Raw genomic sequence first — 7943 nt, 5'->3', positions numbered from 1 at the left:
AAATAAGCCTTATCAGAGAAGGATCTGAAAAATTCCAGGGGAGGAAATGTTGCTGTTAGAAACATTGTCTAATAATTCTATTGGTGGGGGACTTCCCAGGCCTCACTATCTGGCCTGCAAGGCTGTTTTGAACAAGCCACACCCACCTGTGGGGCAGGTAAAAATGAGTCTGGAATGAAAACGGGTTTGGAGGCACCACTGACTGGCTAATGGTTGGTGCCTGCAAAGCCTTGTGTGGGCAAAAATGGTTCACCTGATGCCATTCAGATTTCAGGTGAAAGATAGGTGGGTGGGTGACCCTCCTCACTTGTCAGATTTGGCCCAAAGCAGGTGGTTGAGACCAGGGGTGCCAAGTTGAATAAAATATGGGGGGGGTAGGTAAGCCCCACCCCACATAATCAATCACAAGATGTGGTGCATTCACACAATTTGAATGGTATTCCCCATCAACTTTCGGCAGCCCCCTCAAATATTTTATTTGAGCCCCTGGGAGTTGGCTCATATGGGTGAGGCCAATAGGCCAGATCCCCATCCCTGGTTCTAATAATTCACCCCATTGTAACCTTTCCCTAGTCCTTTTCTTATAGGATCACTTTAAAAAGTGTTTGTGTAAGCAACAAATATGATACACGCAGGTCTTGCTTTACAAACATTCGTTATGTGAAAATTCACTTCTCCGAACATGTGGAATTAGTACCAAACCTTGCTATGTACACCACAGATTCAGACATCTGAACAGAGTGTATTCTTACCTCCTTCTTTACATTTTGCTGGTTGACAGAGGAACAGAGGGAAGAAAGGATGGATTGGGATTAGGATATTCAAAGAGCCTTTTTCTGGATTTTCCTTTAAAAAAAAGAGCATTTGGGGGTCAAACTTCCATAGTTGGGAATGCACAATAATTCAGTTGAAATTGTCAACTTGTTTTTGCCAATGCTCATCTAACGAATGATTTCCAGGGAATGCATTGTGTTTGGTAATCGGTATCTGCTTGTACTGGGATTGGCTTTTAATCCTTCACACATCTTCAGCAGCCAGGAACTTTAAAGTTCACCGTTCTTTCTTTTCCACACTTTTAGATTCTCATATGTTTCAGCACTATTTGTAGATACTGCAAACTACACAGTGGGTACTGCATTTCCCTGAGCATTACGAAGCATTATGAAAACAATCCCCTTGAGCTAGAAAAGTCACAGCTTGAATTCAATATGTCTATGGGCTTACTGCATTGATGGAAGGGCTATGTTGTAAGTGCCAGCATTTGATTTTCACAATTTATTTACCTAGAAGAATAAGAGGTTAATGTCCCCCCCCTGTGGTATACAAACAAGTCCTCAGGGCCCACATAACGCTGCAGTATTAGCAATATTGAGACCTGCTTCACAATGACACTTTTATGGCTACACACACACACACACACACACACACACACACACACACACACAGAGCGTTTTATATGTGCCTATAAAGTTGAAATGTGCACACATGGAAAACGTGTGCTTCTATCTGCTTATATCTCACAGCTGTGCATGCCGCAGAGTTGAGATTGCTTGCTCATATTGTCCAGACCGATAACAAATCCTCCAACAAAGCTTATTTTATCTCGGCCTCAGTGACTATTAGCAAACATGAAGCTCTTTCTTCTAGCGGTTCAGATCCTACCCAGGCAAGTTCACATGCAACTCAGCACGGGGAACAAAGTGTAAAGTACAGCAGCAGCTAAGGGCACCAAAAATTGCGTCTGTCCTTGAGTCATATCCAATTACACCTCCATTTGTAGCCAATACAGTGGTACCTCGGGTTACATACACTTCAGGTTACATACACTTCAGGTTACAGACTCCGCTAGACCAGAAATATTATCTCAGATTAAGAACTTTGCTTCAGGATGAGAACAGAAATTGTGCTCCGGCGGCACGGCGGCAGCAGGAGGCCCCATTAGCTAAAGTGGTGCTTCAGGTTAAGAACAGTTTCAGGTTAAGAACGGACCTCTGGAATGAATTAAGTACTTATCCGAGGTACCACTGTATTGGGAATACAATGTGAAAATATATGTGTTTAATCTCTAAGCATTTGTTGCTTTGATGTAAGAGCCTAAGTTCTCAATGGCAGCATGAAAAGTAGTATGAAAGATGATGGGGGATATGATCACTTATAAAATCATGTAGTGAGAAGAAAATGAATATGAAAAGGTGTATTTATTATCTCATAAATGACAAGGACCTTGGCCATCCAGCAAACATGCTACTTCCCCAACCTGGTGCCCTCCCAAAGGTGTTGGATAACAACTCTCATTGGTCCTAGCTGATGGGAGCTGTAGTCTCAAACCTTTGCAGGGCATCAGGCTGGGGAAGGCTGACATAGCGAATGTCTTGCTCCAGATTTATTCATTAGCAATCTAGAGTTAGGAGTGAGCAGTGAGGTGGGCAAGATTGCTGATGATTCTAGATGGTTCAAGAGCAGCAGAACAAAAAGAGATTGTGAAGAGCTCCAAAAGTACCTCTCCAAACTGGGTGGCAAAATGGCAAAAGCAATTCAATGTAAGTGTCAGGTGATGTATCTCAGAGCAAAAAATAATAATCTTAATTTCACATATGGGGTCTGAACTGGCAGTAACAGACCAGGAACAATACCTTAGGGCCATAGTAGATAGCTCCATCTTGTTCTTTCTTGTGAACTGCCAAGGGCAGAATGCTAAGCTCCATGGGCCATTGGTTTTGACCCAGGACTGACAGTTCTCACATTCTTATCTTCCACAGCCTTGTGCCTGGAGCACGGCCCTCAGGACGGTTGTGTTCTTCCATGAATTTTTATGCCATGGCCTCCCCGCCCAGTCAAAAACCAATAAAGAGAAAGACTAGAATCCTTGTTGTACTTCCTTATTGGAAGAATATGAAAACTATTTACATATTAACGGACAGCAATTGATATGTTGTATGTCATCTGTTAATAGGCTGACAAGATGCAAAAGGGAACAGAGCTTCTGACTGTTTAAGAGTTGTGCAGAAGAGGATATTTTGGCAGGTGGACATTTTGTACTCCTATGTGACAAGCTGTACCTGCCAAAATCCCACTTCTGCATAACTATAAAGGGTAGAGGATGAGTGTCCTCGTTTGCACCTGAGAATCACAGTCTAAAATAATTATCTATGACTATATCGTTTTCCTACCAGTGTTGATCTACTTTTTAGGGTACCAATCGCTTGCTGAAAAGAGAGTTGTGGTCACAGGGCCGGGGGAAAGGGAAGGGAAAGGACGTGACTATCTTAATTTGCCTTTTATCTGAATATTGCTTTCATAGTACCAGGCATGAGAATTAAACCCTGCATTGTTTACTTCTAAAACGGCAGGGAATAAAAAGCTCAGCGCAGCCTATAAATGTCATTTAGCTCTATTGCACCATAATTGCTAATTTCCAACAGGCTGAAGCCTGTTTATTGCATTTGGCCAAAGGCTAAAATATAAATTTGATCATGTAATAGAGGAAGCCATTGTCTGATGCGGCTCACCATAAATCACTCAGGGCACTTATACCTAGCACAGCTGAATGGAAGTTTACTGTGTCTAGATGGTATCTTTAAATAAAAATAAAACGAGCATTTTGCAGAATGCAGTTTTGCAGAATTTCACTGTACTCTAAGGCTGTAATATGAACAGACTCATAGGGAGCTGCTTTATACTGAATTTGATTCTTGGTCTATCTAGCTAAGTACTGTCTGCACGGACTGGCAGCAGCTCCTTAGGGTTTCTGCCAGGGCTTTCTCCCAGCCCTACGTGAAAATGCCAGTGATTGAAACTGGGACCTTCTGTATGCAAGGCATGTTGTTCTGTTACGATATCAGCCTTACATGCCGTGGATCTGGGCCCATAACCATAGGGTTATGGGCCCAGATCCAGGGCGCTTACACGAGAGTAAGGCTACTGATGGCTGCTGCTCGACCCAGAAGAACCAAAGCGTGATTCTTGGGACAGGGGGGTGCTTTGGGTACACTGCCCTTCCCTCCACGGTTACCCCGAGTCAAAGGCAGCATCGCTTATGGAACCTGCTTCCCTGGAGCCCAGGCAGGGCATGGCAGGGGTGTGTGTGGGGGTGTGTGTGGCATCTGCAGGGCATGGAGGATTGGGGGTGGGATCCTGCACCCCATTCCAGGAAGGGAGCATCCCAACACTAACCACTGTGTGATGACCCTTCCCCAAGACAAACAGGAACTTGATAACAACAACACAAAGTCTTGTGGCACTTAGAAAAGCCTAGCATACGCTGGATTGCTGTAAACAGTGAGGTCAGAGGGAAAATGAAACGCAGAATGTAAGGTGGTCATAATGACACGCTTCACAGCTGTAACTCACAAAACAAGTTGTCAGTTTTGTGTTTCTAACACAGCAGAGGAGGCACCTCCCCTTTCAGAATGTACTGCAGTCGTCCTGGATTCTTGTCTCTGAAACCTACCCTTATCTCTGAACCACATTAGTGGTAAAATAAGATTGGGGTGCGTGTGACAATTCTGAAACAGAAATACTGCCACCACTGGTGGAGGAAGAGGGGGTGGGGGGAGCGCAGCGCCCCAGGCACCACGATCCCGGTGGGGTGCCATTGTGGCTGCCCCCCTGCGCTGGGCACCATGCCCCCAGGATGCACGCCATGCCCCCGGGATGTGTACCACACCCCCGGGAATCGTGCCAGCCATGCCCCCGCCTGCTCTCCGCCCCCGGTGCCAGAGCATGAAGCTCCGCCACTGACTGCCACATGCCAAGTACCATTTCATCTTATCTTTCAAATACTAAAAACCACTGGTTATCACTTATCCTGCCCTTCCAGGTGCCAAATGCTACAGCATGTCAACTATCAAATATAGTCAAAATATGAAATATTCTTGCACATTAGTGCTTAGACACGGTCCAATATTAAATCCTGTTGTTGTTGTCATCCATCTGTCTCAAGAGACAGTGGAGTGAGCCTCTGGGGGTGAAGTCAAATGGCTGTGTTAGCAGCACCAAAGTGACTTTCCTGGGGCCCAGGTCTGGGCAGTGTGTATGACACTGCAAAAAACATGACAAATGCTATTTTTCCTTATCAAATGTTTAAGAGGAGAATGAATATTTTACATCAAAATGCACAGAGGAAAATTCCACAGCGGATTTTGACACAACTTCAAATATCTACTAATAATAATAAAAAAAGAATGCACCACACAAAGACAGTAAAATTGAGGGGCCACAGCTATAAGATCTAGCCTTGCCTTAATGAGTGAACGATCACATTTGACCCAAGATATCAATTTTTAGGGCTGGTGCTGTTGTGTTTCTATTGTAATGATCTGTACATGATCTTTCATAGGTATATATTGTGTATATATACCGTACAGTGGTACCTCGGGTTAAGTACTTAATTCGTTCTGGAGGTCCGTTCTTAACCTGAAACTATTCTTAACCTGGGGTACCACTTTAGCTAATGGGGGCCTCCTGCTGCCACCGCGCCGCCGGAGCACGATTTCTGTTCTCATCCTGAAGCAAAGTTCTTAACCCGAGGTACTATTTCTGGGTTAGTGGAGTCTGTAACCTGAAGCGTATGTAACCCGAGGTACCACTGTATAACACATTCCACCAGCTCTTCCGTGTCTCACTAGATGCATAGCAGTCCAGTGAGATCTGTGCCTTCCGGAAATCTGTTGTACAAATGTAGGGACTCTTTCTATCCAGACATCTTCAGAAGCCCCTCCCACAGCACTGTCTTGCCCTTCATGTTGAAAGGGGTGCTGTAGGCTGATTGGCAGTGCCTGCAAGCATATTTTTGGCTAAGGCCTGCCCCATACCTGCTAATGGGGGCCTCCTGCTGCCGTCGTGCCGCCAGAGCACGATTTCTGTTCTCATCCTGAAGCAAAGTACTTAACCCGAGGTACTATTTCTGGGTTAGTGGAGTCTGTAACCTGAAGCGTATGTAACCTGAAGCGTATGTAACCCGAGGTACCACTGTAGTACCTTGGAAGTCAAACGGAATCTGTTCTGGAAGTCCGTTCAACTTCCAAAATATTTGAAAACCAAAGTGCGGCTTCTGATTGGCTGCAGGAAGGTCCTGCAGCTGATCAGAAGCCACAGAAGCCCCATTGAATGTTCAACTAACAAAAGAACGTTTGAAAACCTGAACAGTCACTTCTGGGTTTCGATTGTTGGGAGCCAAGGCAGTCGAGATCCGAGGTACAACTGTATAACTGCATAGTTATTCAGATTGGCAAAGACGGAGGAGGTTAGCCCAATATAAGCCAAAGTTTTTGGCTTGGCCATGGTGTTTGGTTACATTTTGTCATTTTGCAGTCTCTTTCCATTTTAAAACAAAACATTTGACACAATCCCGTGGAAACTTAAAACACCCAATTGAAATTGTACATAGGGACTTGCGAAGCTCCCATTCATTTCAACTGAGCTTGCATAACAGAACTTCTCACTAGATTGTGTCCAGCCCTTTTAAATACAAGTAATATTTCTATTTCCTTTTCTCTGTCTGCTTTTTCGGCTGAAGCAGCTAGATTGCTTTAAAAATAACAGCTTAAAAACTATGGGCAAAGTAATTTGGGTCCAAATCTCTTCATATTTATCAGAATGAGCACTCCAGATAGGCCAGGATCTTGACATATACTGCATACTGCACAATTGCTGGCACTCACTTGGCCTAGGAAAACAAGGTCTTAATAGTTAGCTTAACTGGAATGAGACTTGCTGGAGCCAAGCGTTTCCTAAGAGTCAATGGCAAATGGATCAAGCCTAAATATAGAGTGCTAAAGAATCCCAAAGTTAAACAAACATGAAATATCATTGTTGAAGATGAGTGCATGAGACGTTGAGGTAGACGAATTCCTCTTCCTCCAACTTCCTTAGTATCAAGAGATTGAATATCTTAGGCAAAATATTGGTTTGGAGGGTTATATTCATTTTTGTTTTCTTTAATAAAAATTATATCTTGCACATCCCTCCAAAGAAGCCTAGGGCAGCATCTAATTAGGTAATAAATCTACAAGTGATGCAGTGTACCTTGTGGGGAATTAGATAAAGTGAATATGAGGATATGTGATGTACAGTACATTCTCTCAGGATATTCAACTGTCGTGTCCAGCTTGCAAAATGGACTTCTGCTTGTCCAAATAGGACTTCCTTGTCCTCTCATCCTTCTTTCAAGTCTCCCCATATCTGCTCTGGAGGCTTGGAGGCAGGCACATCAGCTCCTAGGGGCCAAGGCAGTTTTGCCCCCCCAAAAGTATTTTTTCAGGGGGCTGAGTTCCCTCAATATTCTGGGGGCATTTGGCTCCACTCCCTGCCTCCTTGTGGTCTCCTGTGACATTGCATCCATGATGTCATGACATTGCGTGGTGTTGCATGCATGACATCATGGTGTCACATGGTGTCACGCATGGGCCCCCTCAATCCTCTTAAGAAGATAGCACCTCTGCTTGGGCGACACATCAGAACAGATGTGGGAGATGGGGGCTACAAGGGGGAGGACAGGAAGGGGAAATCCAGTCGTGCCCATTGGCATGACTCTGGACAACAACAACAACAACATTATTTGTACCCCACCCATCTGGTGGGGTAAGGTGGCTTACATCATATATGAAAGCATAATGAAACATCAAACATCACACCCTATAAGCACAATCTTTGATATTTTGTGAGCCAGTGGCATATCAATATTCTTATTCGATATTCTTTCCTCCATCTTTGATAATAAGAATTGTGGATGTAAGATTTATATGAATGAATACCATTGGTGGGGAGATTGTTTTCCCATGACCCAAAAGTTGCCACTGGTTACTCCACTCACCAGTTCATGTCTCTGCTTTAGATTTGTAGTGACTTCCTTAATACAAACAGGAAAGCAGCCACTAACGAAGGAAAAGGTATCGCCGATGCTACTTTCTTGCTATTTCAGCAGTGCTTCTTTGACATAATAT

This window comes from Podarcis liolepis (assembly GCF_965112155.1).
Source record: "Podarcis liolepis genome assembly, chromosome: 10".
Taxonomy (NCBI): Eukaryota; Metazoa; Chordata; class Lepidosauria; order Squamata; family Lacertidae; genus Podarcis; species Podarcis liolepis.
This window is presented reverse-complemented; position numbering follows the sequence as displayed.